This window comes from Cupressus sempervirens, chromosome 7 (assembly GCF_028749045.1).
Source record: "Cupressus sempervirens isolate cs-2001-9-10 chromosome 7, ASM2874904v1, whole genome shotgun sequence".
NCBI classification, from domain to species: Eukaryota; Viridiplantae; Streptophyta; class Pinopsida; order Cupressales; family Cupressaceae; genus Cupressus; species Cupressus sempervirens.
In genome coordinates, this window is record NC_143124.1 from 543,802,431 (window position 1) to 543,819,430 (window position 17,000).

The following is a 17,000-nucleotide window of genomic DNA, read 5'->3' on the forward strand; positions in this document are numbered from 1 at the left end:
TGATTTCAATGTCTAATTCATCCACCACCGAGCTTCAAGCACCTTGTCTGATAAACATAGCTATTATCACTGTCGCATATATTAAATTAACGAATATAATTTTCACACTCATTAGTTACAATTTTTTTGAATTTACAAAGTTCTTATTGAAACTCACCGATAATTTTGAGAAATATTCTAAGTTTCTTAATTTCCTATCACCATTGGCCGACTAGTGACTAAATTTGATAATAAAATTGTTACTTTGCCTAAGCTCCCGTACATAGAGAGTTTTGTTTGCATGGCCTTTGACTCTATAAGGATCAAACTCAACATTATTCAATAGAGCTTTAATCATACATGAAGTGAATGGTTTAAACACTTGGATCACTGGACCAATAAGACAAGGTTGTGAATGCAGCATATAAAGCATAGCCCGATCCTATAATGCCTTAATATCGTCCTTTCAATGTCTCAATTAAATAAATTTAATAAGGAAATAGTCTCATCCACTGTTGGCACCAAACTTATTAATTATTTTATAAGATGGAAATAAGGTAGTTTTGATTTTCGTGATTGGGCCCAATTATCTTTTATACATCACATTAAAAGCATAGCTCACATTTGTAGCCTCCAGTTCACTTCTTGAGTCTAATGTAGCACTCATTTGTATGCCATAGCATAAAATAAATCTCAATACCCCATAATAGCGCACAAATACCAATTATTTCTTTGAATCACTTAAATCAAGTTCAATGTTTCAAACATAAATAAGATAATGTATAAATCTCCTAATCATATACACTTTTAATTATTTGACAAGGATTGTAAAAATTCTTGAACAAGGACTAAGAGAACATGTGTGTCCCATCTAATATTGCCTTCTCCATTCACTTGATGTGAACTCACTCTAAATCAAAAAGTTCCTTAATTCTGAAGTACCAAATATTATTTCCTTTATCTTTTGACAACTTTGTTGCTATTCACAAGGATGTATGATTGTCATATCTGGGGTTGTACGTACCTTATATGGTTCATTGAGCGTCGATGTGTCATTCAACCATATATTCCTATTTTTGCAGTCATTGTCCCATTATCAAAAAGTTATAGTATTGATACTTTTGATTCTTCAATATATTTTCTTTTTCTAAATGATTCCTTAAAAGCAGAACTTAACTTTTAAGGCAATCTCCTTTTGATTGAAATATTTTAAATCTTTCTTTGAAAAAATAAAAATGTTTATCTTTTTAAAATGCATTCGATTTCTTTAAATACATTATTTTTAGAAAAAATTTACTTAATCCCTTCTGATAAATTTCATTTTTTTCAGATATAATACTCCAAAGTAAGTAACATTAGAGAATCGTTCTATTAAAGAAATTACCTAAGCTTTCTCTTTATATCAACAAATATATGTACAATTGTTTCTCTTTGATATACCTGCAAGAAACAACTCAAATTCAAGATGACAAGGACTGCTACAATATTGAAGCATGTGTTGGTATTACTTCAAATCTCAATTATTGCTCAAACATATAAATACTTAGTAAAAATAGTAATAAAGCCCAAAACCCATGCAAAATAGTAATACTCTAACAGTAATGCTGGTTACGAACAGTAAAAACTGAGATTTCATGAACAGTCGCATACAGAATTCATTACTTTGATAATTTAATTACATCATTTTCAATAGAAATTCAAACTGAATTTACTGCCCAAAACAAGTTGGATTTCAGGATTACGAAGCACAATGAAGTATCAATCTGAATCCTTCATTGCTTTGTTGTTGAAATCTGCACAGAACTACAGCCAATAAACATCAAATATAATAACCAGCGATGATGACATAAAGGGATGCAGGAATATAAGCAAGAATGCTGCGATGATGGACGTCTGCATTTCTCTAAAAATATATAAGCAGAAATGCAGGGCGTGATTTCATAGGTGCTATCTATATTAACAAATCCATTTCGCATTTCACATAACAAGTCTGTGTTTGATAGTTGTTTAAAAATCTTCTCTTAACTATGTGGTTTATGTACATGCCTCCATTTTTTTGCATGCTTCTCTTCTCTTCATAGTTTCAACAAAAAGATCCCTCTCTTCTCTTCCTCTTAGTCTAATCAATAAGGAAAAAGAGTAGCCCGTAATTAATAAATCTGGGCAGTTTTCTAGCCAGCCAACAATTCAAATTCATCAAGAACATTGTTAAAATGGTTCAGACAGCCATTTGAAGGCTATATTTGTCATTTAGCATCAATTTTCAAGTCTGAAAGAATGTCTGAACTGTTCCATACGGGATTCAGTTTTCCTGTTGGTCTAATGTTAAGTATTATCATTCTTCCTTTGCTTTTAATTCAAACTAGTTATTTTGGAACTTGCGACTTATGAATTATTTGATTCTCTGTAAGAATGACCCAACACAGAAATGTTAATATAATGAAAGGCTAGTGTTTAAAAAATTGTTCAATTGCACAAGAAATTCTGACAAATTTGGGAACAAAATGCTCGTTGGATAAAATAGCAACTCAATGCATTAGGACTCTGAGAACTGGCACAAAGCTTCGTGATGATGTAGAAAACATAGAAGAATGATTGCATTTGGCAAGGGAGCACACTGGGATAAATTTATAATTATTTTAGAATAGTCATTGGATAATATTTCCATAGTGAAAACATACTGTTATAAACATTACAAATGGATTAGGCCTTGTAAAACTATGGAATGGTATCATAGGGCCTTAAGATCTTGTATAGGGGTATATTATAACAAAGATAACACACATGAATAAATGATCAGCATAGGATCTTATTTGGAAAAAAGTTAATAATGTCAAGCTATTATCACTTTGATAAAGTTTCATTTCATAATTGAAAATCTTTAGGAAAAATAGTAAATGATATTGTAAGATCTTGAAAATTAATACATATGTATTTGAATACACATAGAATGTGCAGCAATAAACAAATTGACATAATAATACTTCAGTACGAAGAAATAATGGTCCAAAAGTGTGTTCCTGGAGTGATTTTGTAATTAGAAATACATACATACCTGGAGATTCACCATCCGACTTCTAGGAGTTGGAAATGGACGAGAATACCTGATCATGATTGTATAGAGAAAATTCCCTCTTGGTCATGGATTTGAAACTTTGAATTTGCGAAAATTTAGGGCTCCACGAAGGTGTATGCTCACTGGCATATATGACTTCAGAAGAAACAATAACGAAAGAATACTCAAATGAATATGTTAATATGACATTAAATGAAATCAAACTTCTCTCTATAGTAGACGAGCATTAAAAATGTTGAGAGATATTATGGGCGGACAATTGGAAATGATCATGTTTACGTTGTACTTGAAAAATGCATCTTCAACTTGAAAATTTTTATCTTAGTAAAAAAAGATGAGATGCTGCAATACCGTTTAAAGTTAAAAAAAAAAGATTTTTAGAATCTGGGCATGCTAATTTCATCAGAAGTTATTGTTCAGATAATCAAATAAATATGTAATATAAAAAAGAACCTGTGTGGAATAAGAGAGAATGAAAGAGGCCCAAAAATAACTTATTTCCTATGATTCAAACATAACAAATCATCAAGTTATAAGTGTAACACTAAATTTTAAGCTCAACAATTGTTTCTTTGAGTTTTTGATTAACATTTTCTTATTAACTTTATAGGGTATAGTGATACTTTTACCTTTGAAACAAAAATTACTGAAGAGTTTTTTTTTCTTGATGCAGTGGAATATATGATAATCTATTACATATTCATTAACATAATATCATACACGGAGATTTGATTACAGAAAACATATTGTTAAACTATAACAATATGTTTTCTGTAGTCAAATCTCCATGTATGTTATTATGCACATGCATATGTAATATGTCATCATATATTTCAATGTATCAAGAAAAAAAAAATCATCAATATTTTTTGCTTCAAAGGTAAATATATCATTATATTGTGTAAAGCTAACAAGATAAAGTTTATTAACAAACTCACAGAAGTCATTATTGAGAATAGAGAAATTAACGTTGTTACACCTATAACTTAATAATTTTTAATATTTGAATTGTAAGAAATAAATTCATTTCTCGCCCCTTTCGTTATTTTCTATCCCACACATCTATACGTTCTTCCTTTCAACACATCTTTATTTTATTCTCTAAACAAAGACATCTAATCAAATTAGCTTGTTCGGATTCTTACAAAAAAACAAATCTTTACCTAGTCGATATTTTTGTTGTAGTATCTCATCTTTATGTATCAAGATAAAGTTCTTCAAATTAAAGATGCATTTTTCTAATGCAATGTAAAAATAATCATCGTCAATTGTCTGTCTGTAATATCTCACAATATTTTCAAACTCGTCTGCTATAAAAAGATGTCTAATTCCATATAATGCTAACATCAACATGTTCTTTTGAGTACTCTTTCATTGTGGTTTCCTTAAAGTCGTATATTTCAGTAAGCATACACCTTCCATTCTCTCCTTTGTCAAACAATTCTCCTAACTCAAAATTATGCCTCAAGTTCATACATGCTTTTGCACAAACAATTTGAAAAGATATCTGCAAAAAAACACAATAACAATTAGTTTCCTTTGAGGAAGAAGACAATTGAAGATAAGGTCAAATAGTTAAGATGTTTGCAATATATGTCACCACAACCTATTTCACTATCTAATCTCTAGAGTACCATTAATTAAAAGAAAGAACATTGCAAGTCAGCAATCACATATTCAAGTACATCCATTATAAATAGGGGGAATAATAATACTCAAAACAGCACAGTGGAACATATGTAACTAAAAGAGATAATTCTCCATTCAAGCGAAACACAAAATAAAATAGTGGAACCTATGGAAGATGGGGAATTGAATAAGTTCATAAGCATCTATAATGTTAGCCTTGATGTCAATCATACCAACTAAGATTAGCCTTGAAGAAATGACAGCAATAGTTTATCATGACTAGTGAAATATTTAACTTAATCGTATTTGAATATTTACCAATTTTTAGTGTTTTTCACTTACTTTATTATTGGTTATCTTAAATTCTGATATTTTAGTGTCACTACTTTTAACACTTCCGTATTATAATTGCCTTTAAATATAATTTATTTCATTCAATAAGGTAACCAACTTCAAGGTTTAGATTGACATACTTCAACTATATGTTCAAGGCATGGCCTTATTCAATAAGTTGCTAAAGAACGTATCAAGTAGATATATCATTCTATCTATATATAAGACAATATGTTTATCAGCGACCGCAAATGTACATATCATTTCAAGGAAGATTTATTAAATCAACCTCCTTGATAATATTTGAAGATGAGTTGGCTTAAGGTCAGTCTAGGAGTGTTGCGTCTGTCACATTTTAAGGCATTGATAGCCCTGTGCCCTAAATAGGTAGGGAGAGGGTGTTGTCTGTAGTGTCTAGATCCGTTTTATCTATGGCAGACTTGATTTTGCCTGTGCTTGGCCCTGTGTGCTCTGCGCCTAGTGATATTGTATTGGGCTCTTCTGTGGTGCCATCGATTGTTAAGGATCCGGTGGTGGCCTCTAGTGTCCCTACAGGTGCTGTTGGAGGGAAGGGTCCTAGCTCCTCTAGTTAAACTTATGCCCAAATCACTGGTGATGGTTTGGAGGCCGTTGGTAGCCAGGCTGAAGCTAAACCTTTTCTTTTCCCTTCCATTATGATGGACCTAGATAAGGATACAATTTCAGATATAAAGCAGCAGACATAGGCTCTTATGGGGGATGTTGTTGTCTGTAGGTTTAGGGGTTTCTGGCCCAATCTCCCAGGTGCTTGGATTTCTAAGCACTAGAAACCACATATTTCTAATTTTGCGGAGGTATTCCCTATGGCTAGTGGCTTCTCTATTGTTAAATTTGATAATCCTGAGGATAGGAGGGTCATTCTTTGTGACCACTTTTATACTTGTGACAACCATTTCCCCTTGATGATTAAACCTTGGCATCAAGATTTTAATCCATCTTCTGAATCTTTTTGTAAGATGCCTATATGGGTTCGTCTTGCAAACCTTCCCCTTCATCTTTGGTTGGATTTTGTTCTTGAGGAAATGGGTGAAGCTCCAGGAGATTGTGTAGTTGTAGATTCTGCATCTTTTGATATGTTTCACTCCACCTATGCTTAGATCCTCGTAGACATTGATGCTTCCAAAGGACTACCGGTGTAGATCAAACATTGTTCTCCAAAGGGATCGTGGATTCAGACTTTAGATTATGAAGGTATTCCTTATAGATGTAGAAAATGCTTCAAAAAAGGTCATGTGGCAGTTAAATATGACATAACTAGAGTCAAATCTAAGAGTCCCTCTTCATGGTGGATGGGAGCTTTGTCAGAGAACTATATGGTTATTAAAAAAAGCCACTCACAAGGAAGTGAATACCACAAATGGGAAACAAGATTCCACTGGAGTTTCTCTGGCGTTGGCTATCCGAGATGCGGATGTATTGCCTTTGATGATTCTGTCATGGAAAAGGTCGAGGTTGTTTATGGTTCGGACATGATGGTTGTGTGCTCTAGGGGTCTTGCTAGTTAAGCTCTTAAGGATGTGATGGTGGGTTTTGTTTGGATCAGTTGCAGCTGATTGAAGAAATATTGATGTTGTTGGCTCTATGCAGGAGGATGTTGTTGAGGTTGATGTTGTTGGAAGTGTTCAACAAATAATGAACAAGGCTTCTTTGGGGATGCCTTATGGTGCTGGTCCAGTATTGGCATCTAAACCTTGTTATGGTGTTTCGTCTCAGAACTCGCTTTCTTGGCAGAATAAAGTGACTATGGTTGAGGAGGGTTGGATCCGAGTTATTGGAAAGCATTCTAATGAGTCCCCTTTTCACTTTGACATGACCCTTTGCTCCCAAGAGAAAGGACGTAATGGAAAAAACCTTGTTTCTCCTTTTGTTTTGTAGGTTGTGGGTTCCTTTTTGCAAAATCCTCTCGAACAGTTTGGGTTTAATGATTATTTCTTCTCTCTATGTTTTAGTTGGTTGTGGGATTTGCTTTCCCTCTTGGACAGTTCGAACTTGATGTTTTTTTAATACAATCTTTATAATATTGGTCTTGGATATAGCTATCCTTGGTATTATTTGGTTGTTCTACTTGGGCTGTTTGAATTGTAATGCTATTCAATGACAACTTTTGACTTGTGTATAGGGTTTTAGGGTCCCTTCAAAACCTGTTTTTACCTTAAATTGAAAACTAGAGATAGTAATTGCTAAAGTCGGGACCAAACACATTGTTAGCATGCCTATGGCTCCTAGTCATGTCCCCAAATTTATAAGATTTTAGAATAAATAAATAAATAATAAAATATATAATAATAATAATTATTAAATATTATTAATATAATAAGAAACTAATAACATATAATACATATATTGATCAATATAATCATATCATATGCTTATAATGTAATTAATATAGTTATTGACGCATTTTTAGGGATAGGGAGTGAAGGAAGGTAACAGGTTTTTTGGTTGCCCATCCAAAGCACTGGAGGAGTGCAGGAAATAGGAGGCACCGGGTGGTGAGGGTTCGATTCCCAGTTAAGGTGGAAGATTAAAATGAAGAGGAGATGTTTGTAGTTTTTTATTTTTGCTTTTTCACTGAGAAAGCCAGAATGAGGCTCTAAAATTCGTTTTTGTAAAAGGATTACAAGAAAAAACCCTGAAATGAATTTTGATAGAGCAAATTTTGAGAAAAAGCTCGACTAAGGGCAGATTAAGGGTAAATTGGAGCAGCTGGTGTGATGGTGTTAAAAGAAGGCAAAGTTTTGAAGGATAAGCAGGATAATCAGCAAAGGCTAAAGGGGGTAATGTGCATGGTAGAAAAAGTTTGCAGCTGCCAAATAGTAGCAAAGGAAGGACAACTGGTGAAAATCTTATAAGGTCTTGTGTGTAATGTAGCATGGAATAAATGTGTTTTGTAATTATGTATAGTCCGTAAAAAGAGGCAATAGATGAATAGGATTAAAATATTAGAGGAAGGTGATGTTTTCTATAGTTTTAATAAATAAGCCTATGTAAGTACTTATGTAAAAACTTCTATATACATATAATGAAAATTATTACCGACCAAATAAAAATTAATATAATTATCAAAATATATAAACTATAATCTTAATCAAATTATAAATAAAATAATTATAATAAATTTATTATTTAAAGAACTAAAGATTGCAACCTAATTTGAAAAGTCGCAATCTCTCATCAAGTGAGCTACAAGGGCAAAATATGGAATTAAAGGGCAAAACAAGGAGGAGAATTCAAAAAATGGGAAAACAGAAATTTATTATTCTAGTTTATATAGCTTATTAAGACTATCGTAATTTCAAAATGAGAAGTGAAATATAGTAAGGGACCAATGTTTGTAAATAGGTAACTCATCTTGTTAACCTAAAACCAAGGAAATGGAACAGACTTGTCTTCAGATTGGCCATATTGTTAGGAAGAGCATATAATATGGATGCCATTATATATTTATAGGACAAAGATAATTAAGAAAGTGAACAGAAGATATCGAAACATCTCTACAAGAAATGATATTGATAGGGAATGTATATATTTTGGCTTGAAAAATCTCTAGACTTTACTATAACAAACCAACGAAGGCCCATATTGATAAATCTGAAAGGATGGGAATGAAGAGTGGTACTTGACTCCATAGACTACGGGGGAGATTACATGAAGGGGATTACTCCAGTCAGCAATAGAAATAAACTTGGTCAGATATACCATTAAATGCAGATAACACTCCATTCATCTTCATTATTATATGAAAAGAGAATTAGAAGGGGCTTTTCCATCTACAGGCAGTGACAACAAATCTGTGAATATAGATAAAAAGGAAGGGACGTCGAACATTGAGGAGGAGGTATGAGTTCACAAATCTAATAATGATCGAATTAATAGCAAAGGATAGCATGAACCACTCCACGAACAATACCTCAAATGGAAATCTATTAAACTTTGATTCCATACTTGGATATTCCAATCAACATCTCATTTGGGTACAAATTGTAAATTCAATCCATTAAGTTGGTGAATGAATAGGAGGGAGGCAACTAGTATTGAACAAGAACAAACAACTCACTTGTCTTTTGCAGTGTTTATATATTCGATACTCAATTAGCAAGTCATACATAGAGTTGCAGTCATAGACAATACTAAATCCATAAATATGCATTCAATATATAACATGCAGTTAAACGGTTAATACAAATCAAAAGATTAATGATATTTAATGTGCAACAATAGAAGCCTCAAGGATATCATTAGTGCAAAATGGACTTGAATAAGAGCAAGTCCCTTGCTAAATATAGATTATCAAGGATTCTAATAAGTAGAAGATAGAATAAGTTGTTGAACAAATCAGATATTGTAAGAGAAAGAAATTGAAGTTATTGTTCTAATATTCTTGGATATATTGACAGGGATATCTCAACAAGTCTGATAATCAATTGATAAGTCATTGTTTGAGGTCAGTATAGACATAGCATCCACTTTGAATTATATAATTCTTAGTATGGAGGATAATTCCTAGTATGGAGGACACAATCTACACTAACATCATAATCACTCCATCTGGAAATTCATATCACAGAATGACAAGAATCAAACAATAGGGAATTATGAAGATATATTAGATATTGATCATATAGATCAGAGAAGTCCCATTATTAAGAATTACTATTTATAGAATATCATATACGATATGGAAGAATTAGGGAATACATAATACTCTTATAAAGAGATACATAAGGGGATGAATGATATTTTGTTACGAAACATTGATGATGGAATGTAATCATATATGCTTTTATTGAGGATAAAGACAAGCAATACATATTAAATATGAAGCACACAAACTCATCAATAGGAACAAAGCATGATCCAAATCTTAAATAAAAGCTATTGAGTAAATTATTTGTGTTCCTAGGCGGCAACAATAGACTCCTCCTATTTAAATTCTAAAACAAATCCCCGTCTCAAGAATGATGGTGAAATTTTCATAGTTGTCCCAATTTTCCCCAATCATTTATTCATTAGCTTTTTGTAAAAATTGCATTTAATAAGATATGCATTCGAAATAGTTGTTGAACCATAGATGAAATAGTCCAGGTTCAGATGGTTTAACAAGTTTACATAGCTCAATTGGCTGACAAGGTTCACAAGTTCACGAGATTCATGAGTCATCAGTTCAAATGTTTAAATCCAAAGGTAATAAATTTACGTTGCAAACCAATCAGGAGTTTACTTATGTATGAAGGGTTCAAATTCAACTACTTGACAGTAGACAACAATCTGAAACTGTTATTGTCATAAGAAACATACAAACATGTGTAGTTCAGGTGTGTGATAACAAAAGATAATGCAAATGAGATTCTAATATGGTAAAGGCACTCAAAAATGTCACTTGTTCTATCCACCCAATGTTTATCCCCAAAAGAAGAAAAAAATTATAGCTTATGTCTTCATTAATGAGAAAAACAAGAAGCTGTTGGCTCTGTGAAATGCTCATCATAGCGATCTTAGTCTTACAAACCAAGTGAAAGCAAAGACAATAGTTGTGAAGCGAATATTGAAAGTCCTATACTTTCAAGAACCCAAAACATAGTTTGTTGAACTCCTACTACAAATGTTACATGGGTCGAGTTATATATTTGTTCTCTCCCAACTTGCACTACCCCAAGTTCTTCTTGAATGTTGTAGTCCAATTTTGAAATATGGAAAGGCAACCCAATTTTTATAGTTATCTATCACCCCTACAATGTGTTGATGTACTTTTATAAAACATAAAGATCTATGTTTGGAATCGGGGACCTAAAGCCACAAGCTTGTTGATGGATAGAATCTATGTTTTTAAAGCAACAGATGTTGGGGTTTCCCGATTTGGGATAACAAGATAGTGACTGCAAAAACAAGAATATAGGGTTGAATGGCACATCAAGATACCAAGGATTATGCCCAATCGACATGTACCATATAAGGTATGACCCCCTCTTATTGAGATATAACAATCGAGCATCATAGTGAATAGCGACAAAGTTGTCAAAAGATAAAGGAAACAATATCTTGTGCTTAGTAATAGGTAACTTTGTGATTTAGAGTGAGTTCACAAGTAAATGACGAAGGCAATAGATGGTAAACATAGGTTCTCTTGGTCCTCATTCAAGAATTTTCCAATGCTTATCCAATAATTAAAAGTGCGTATGATTAGGAAATCTACAAATGATCTTATTTATGTTCAAAGCACCGAATTTGATGAAAGTGATTCAAAGAAATGATTGGTATATGTACACCACTATGTGGTATGGAGATTTCTTTTATGCTATGCAATATGAATGACTACTACACTGGACTCACAAAGTGAACTGTAGAGGCCATAAATATAAGTTATGATTTGAATGTGATGAAGAAAAAAAACAAGCCCAATGAAGAAATTCAAAACTACCTTCTTATTGCATGTTATAAAACATTTAATAAGTTTTGGTGTCAATGGTGGCTAAGGCTATTTCCTTGATGTTTTTTTAACTGAGAGATTGAAAGGAAACAATTGAAAATATTGTAGGATTGAGCTACACTTCATATCGATTAAAATTTGTGTCAACATAAGAACCCCATTGTTTTTTGCACTAATGAATGGAGTATTTTAAAGAACGAATACATAACTTTGCATTCACAACCTAGTCTTATTAATCTTATGATCCAAGTGTTTAAACCACTCACTTCATAAGGCATGTCTGAATGGCAACTTAATTCTTTATTAACCTAAATATGAAAGGAGTCAAAAAGGAAACAATGCATGATGAAAGCTCTACTAAATAGTGTTGTGTTTGATCCTTCTAGAGAAAAGGGCTTGCGGAAAACATTTTGTGTATGGGAGCTTAGGCAAAGTGACAGTTTCGTGATTAAATTAATTCAAGGGCTTTGAAAAATTTCATTTTGTGCTGGCAAAATAAAATTAAAATTAAAAGGCTGAATAGGTGCGATTAGTGACATGATATAATAACATTTGTTAATAGCAAATAATTTATTATTATAGATTATGAAGAGGTGTGTCTATCCAAAACAAAAGGACATACCTTCTTACCTTTCAAGATATAAAAGGAGAAAGTATTGGGAGAAAAGAAGAAGACAGATTTGAACATTCACATTCAACATTCAGATATTTATTTGTAAGGAGATATAAGGAGTTCAGAATGACTTTGTAATATTGAAATATTATATTTTGATGATTAATAAAAGATTGTTGCTTTATTTATTTAAATGGCATGGAGAATTAAACTTCAGCTGATTTGTCCTTTATAATCATTTTATTAAAAAACTATGTAAACGATTTATGTCAGATAAGTGGACGAGGTCATTTATGTCATTTTAGACTCGACCATCGCAGATATTGTGAAATATTTTATTGTTTCTAAATCTGTTTCTAGTCTGTCTCCCTGACCTAAGGAATTAAAGCACACTCTGGCTAATTTAATATTGTGTATATGTATTTGATCGAGCTCAAGTCTTGATCATTTAATTGTTTAAAGTTTATGTGCATAGAACATTATAAAGTTGTATGTTATAATCTTCATTGTAGTTGACTCTATTGCTCGAATAAGTTATCTATTAATTCATTGAAATCTTATCTTCGAAGTTGGAATTTGCATACTCCCTTCTTACAAACCTCAAATCCATTACTACAAAGCCTTATACCAAAAATTCAATCATTTCAAAGCATTCCTAATAATTTCATATTGATAGAGTTCAAGAACCTTGCCAGCCAGAGAACTCCAAAGTTTAAATTCTCTTTAGAAAAGCTCTAAATCAAGTGATCAAGTTGGAGTAGAAGGTTTACTCGCCTAGGTGTAGCAGAGCCTGAAGTGCAGGGGAATCAAGTTGATTCTCGTTCGTTGGCCAAAATTGATTGTGGAATCCTATCGAAGAAGTGGCAAGCTCTTGGATTTCCAATCTACGATTTTGGGAATCAACAGATTGGCGACTCTACTGGGAAGAGTTGCTCACAATAAGCATTGTGAAGTTACCCAATGTTTCAGATTTCGTAGACTAGAATCAGAAAGTAATTCTAGTAGTTTGTTTGGAAGTGGACTCTACTGAAAGTAAGAACTTGGAAGATCAACACGTTCCTCAAAATAGGTAGGCGACTCTATTTAAAAGGATTTCAGTTGGTAGCTCTGTTGAGAGAGAAGACTTTAGAAGGAAGTGATTTGATCTATGGAGAATATGTACTATGATCAGGAAGCAGATCTATGCTACACCATGGAATAAGCACACATAGACCCACTTGATGCCTTTTTCAATCTAGAAAGCTATAAAGGTGAGACATCGACACATTTGTTCATAAGGATGGTGAATATTTTTCAGGGGTACCTTCAGACATCATTCCTAAACGCAAGGAATTGAAAAATTTTGTGAGTTGGGAATCTCACCAAGTGACCTAGATTTGAAGCTTCTTTTCCAAATATTGGATGAAAGTCCTAATTATATATCTCCTTTGGATGCAATTTTGAACTTAGAAAAGCAAGAAGAAGAATCTACAGTACAGTTCTTCCTAAGGATGTGTAATGCCTATCAAGAAATACCTTCAAAATACAAACCTCCATCATCTCACCTTCTCAATAGAATGTGAGAATTAGATCTCTTATATGATCATCAGTTTCTTATCTTTTTCAAACTTATGTACAACGAGCTAGTTGCAAAGAAGAATAAATGCAAAACTGAAATAACATATGAGTCTAATGATATTTCAGATTTGAATGTAAAAGAAATTTGTGGACAGTCTGAAGAGGAATCTAATTATGATGATATTTGTATGACTACAAATGTTAGCAAATGTAAAAATGAAGAAGAGGATTCTCTCAGTGTGGAAGAGATTTCAGCCTTGTTAGATATGAAATATCATAAACTTTGAGAAAAGTAGTCCAAATTTGTGGACAGTCTGAAGAGGAATCTGATTATGATGATATTTGTATGACTACAGATGTGAGCAAATGTAAAAATGAAGAAGAGGATTCTCTCAATGCGGAAGAGATTTCAGCACTTGTTAGATATGGAATATCATAAACTTGTTAAGAAAAGTAGTCCAAATTTGTGGACAGTTTGAAGAGGAATCCGATTATGATGATATTTGTATGACTATAGATGTTAGCGAATGTAAAAATAAAGAGGATATGGAAGAGATTTCAGCATGTAAAATAAAGTAGTCCAAATTTTTTCTCAATTCACCATGTTGAGCAAGTTGATGAATGGATCAGTGCATTCTCAAGGAGTACTCAATGAAGGAGATAGTAATTCACAGGAATGATATAGTGAAGATAAAATAGAATTGCATACAATGTATGAACATGAGGAAATTTTAGGAGATAATGAAGATATTAGCCTTGTTGATGAAACATTGCTAATCCGGATGAAAGCTCTCATGATAGTGTACCTGAATTCTTTATATTCTTGAACCCATTGTTCGAAGAAGAAGTACTAGAGGATACATCTGAATTTACTATACTCTCAAATCCATTATTTGAAGAAGATTTTTCTATGTAATCAAGTTTATCAACATCATGATGAAGATAGTAGGCCTAAGTTTATCAACATCATGATGAAGATAGTAGGCCTAATGAAGTTAATGAAACTAGTATGCATTCAAAAGGTGAGGTATCTTTCAGCTCATCCTACGAGAAGGAGTTGTGTAATAAGACAAAATCAACAAGGCACGATAATGAGAATATGTTGAGGAATACTTCGAAAAAATTTCCAAATATCCTATCAGATCAGATTCTTGACATAACTGAAGTAATACTTCCTAAAAGTATGACTGATCAAATGCATGGGAATCCTTCATTCAGCAATAATCATGGTGCACCTGATGACCTATCAAAGGCTAAACATGAGACAGATACTAAAGACCACATTGATGGGACAGAACAAATAAGAATTGTCCATAAGGATGAAGCATCCAATGCAGCAAGGCTAAAAATGTTGCATGATCAGAATTATGTGTTTGATAGAGGAAAGAAGCGGGGTTAATTTTTGGGGGGCCTTGGGGCCACCCAATTTCACCTTGCATCATATCAAGCATGAATGCTCGATCTGCTCCTCCAGAGACAGCTAGAATCTCATTATGCCTGCAAGAGGCATATGTCTCTGGCAAGAGCCAGGGATGGAGCCAAAATTTTGGCAATTAGGACTTCCATTTATGCTTTCTCTCCTACTACTTTTATACAAGTGGTGATACAATTATTCAACTATCACAACTTTATCACAAGGATAAGCCTGAGAAAGGACTTTGCATGTACTATACAAAAAATCACTGAGAATAGGTATTTTTCAGCTGTGAGGCTTCCTGAAGTAAGCAGTTACTGCGCTGAGTTTGGCTAATCTACAGATGGGACTTGAGAGGAAACCTTTGTGGACAAGGCGTGAGAGTTGTTGGACGTGTGTACCAGTCTATAGCATTTGTTATATTCAAAGAAATTAAATCTGCGCCTAATATGAGAGATCGCTGGTGTTTACTGAGTCAAATGTTGAGTTTCAAAGGCAAATAAAAAACAATGTATATGTGTTACATCTATCCTTTCATGGGCAAATAAAAACAGAAGTGTAAGACTCAGATTAGTGGTGTATTAGAAATAAACATTTTGTGTCATCGTAGACTCCATGATACCTTCACATATATATGCAGTGCCGGCTATGTCCAGAAATAATCAAATTCTTAGGACGAACAATGTTCTCAGCAAAAGTAAAACACAACATGCTGTATGAAACAATACCATCAGTTATTCAGCAAAATTCTGGAACGATACCCTGCCTCACTATGGATATCAACAATATTAAAAGGAATAAGTGCTTCTATAAATCGGATACAGCAATAAATATATGCCAATTGTTCACAGCTGTTCATATAACTTTGTCCATCAGTTTTATCAAATCGAAATCAAATGTTTGAAGGAACGAGGTAAAAAGCACAAGGAAAGGGATAAAAGGCAAAAAACATCGCTGAAACTAGCATTCTATGCTTCTACATTTCTATGAAGAAAATCGAGTGAATGAAATCGAAAGTAACAATGAGAGAGTAAAAGGTACATACCAGGTGAAGGTAATTGCCGAACTTGATACACACAATAGCAAAAATGAAACCCTATGCAGTGGTTTTATAAATCTTTCTGAAACCCTAAGCCCCCTCTTCGCCTGCTTGTACAGAACCATGCCTCCCCCATGCGTATGAACTAACTTGGACGGCCCAGTCAATGACACTGCATAGCAGGCCATCTGCCACATACGGCAGCTACCATGGCTATCACGTGAACGATATTAGGTAAACTACGTTAAACATATGTGCACCGGTCAAATTAAATTCAATATTGTTTGTCCATCCCATACCCATCGCATGACATACATGTAGTACCGTGGCCGTAACATTGATAGAGTGCAGACAACATTTTAAGTGTTGCAACATTTATATAGTGACTCCTTTTATTATTCTTATTCCATTTAATATTGTTAATATTACAATAATTTTTTTTATTTTTCATAGATAGTAATATAATATTTGAATAAATAGATAGAATAGTACTACAAAACATTTTTATAAATTATTAAATTAATTAATAATATAAGATAATATTTTAAGATAAAAAATAGAATAAATTTAATAAATAATTTTTTAATACTTTGTTTTAAAATTTATATGAGGATTCAAAATGTTCAGCTAAATATATTATGGATATTTATTTTTAGAAAATTTAAATGTAGAATAGATGGTGGAAGGAGAGAGGAGCGCTCTGCAAGTGGACACCTTCTGAAGTTGATTCGTGTCCTTCATGCGAGCGCTTCCCGTGCGAAGTCTTGTTTGCATCGTGTATTCCCTTATTATTATTATTATTTTCGTGAGGTTTGTGTCTTTTGTTGTTTGTTTGTGTGTGTAGGGTTTCTTGTTTTCTTTTTGGGCTCATGTGGTTGTCTCTATTCTTCTTTT

At 33.0% G+C, this 17,000-nt stretch overlaps 1 long non-coding RNA gene across 1 annotated transcript; it reads right to left on the reverse strand.

Moving 5' to 3' along the window:
• Positions 1 to 1,584: 1,584 nt before the first annotated feature.
• Positions 1,585 to 16,271, reverse strand: LOC149547918 (uncharacterized). The gene is made up of 2 exons (XR_016353938.1): positions 16,113 to 16,271; positions 1,585 to 4,562 (listed from the first exon to the last, which is right to left on the reverse strand). It is a non-coding gene; the product is annotated as an uncharacterized LOC149547918 (long non-coding RNA).
• Positions 16,272 to 17,000: the final 729 nt, after the last annotated feature.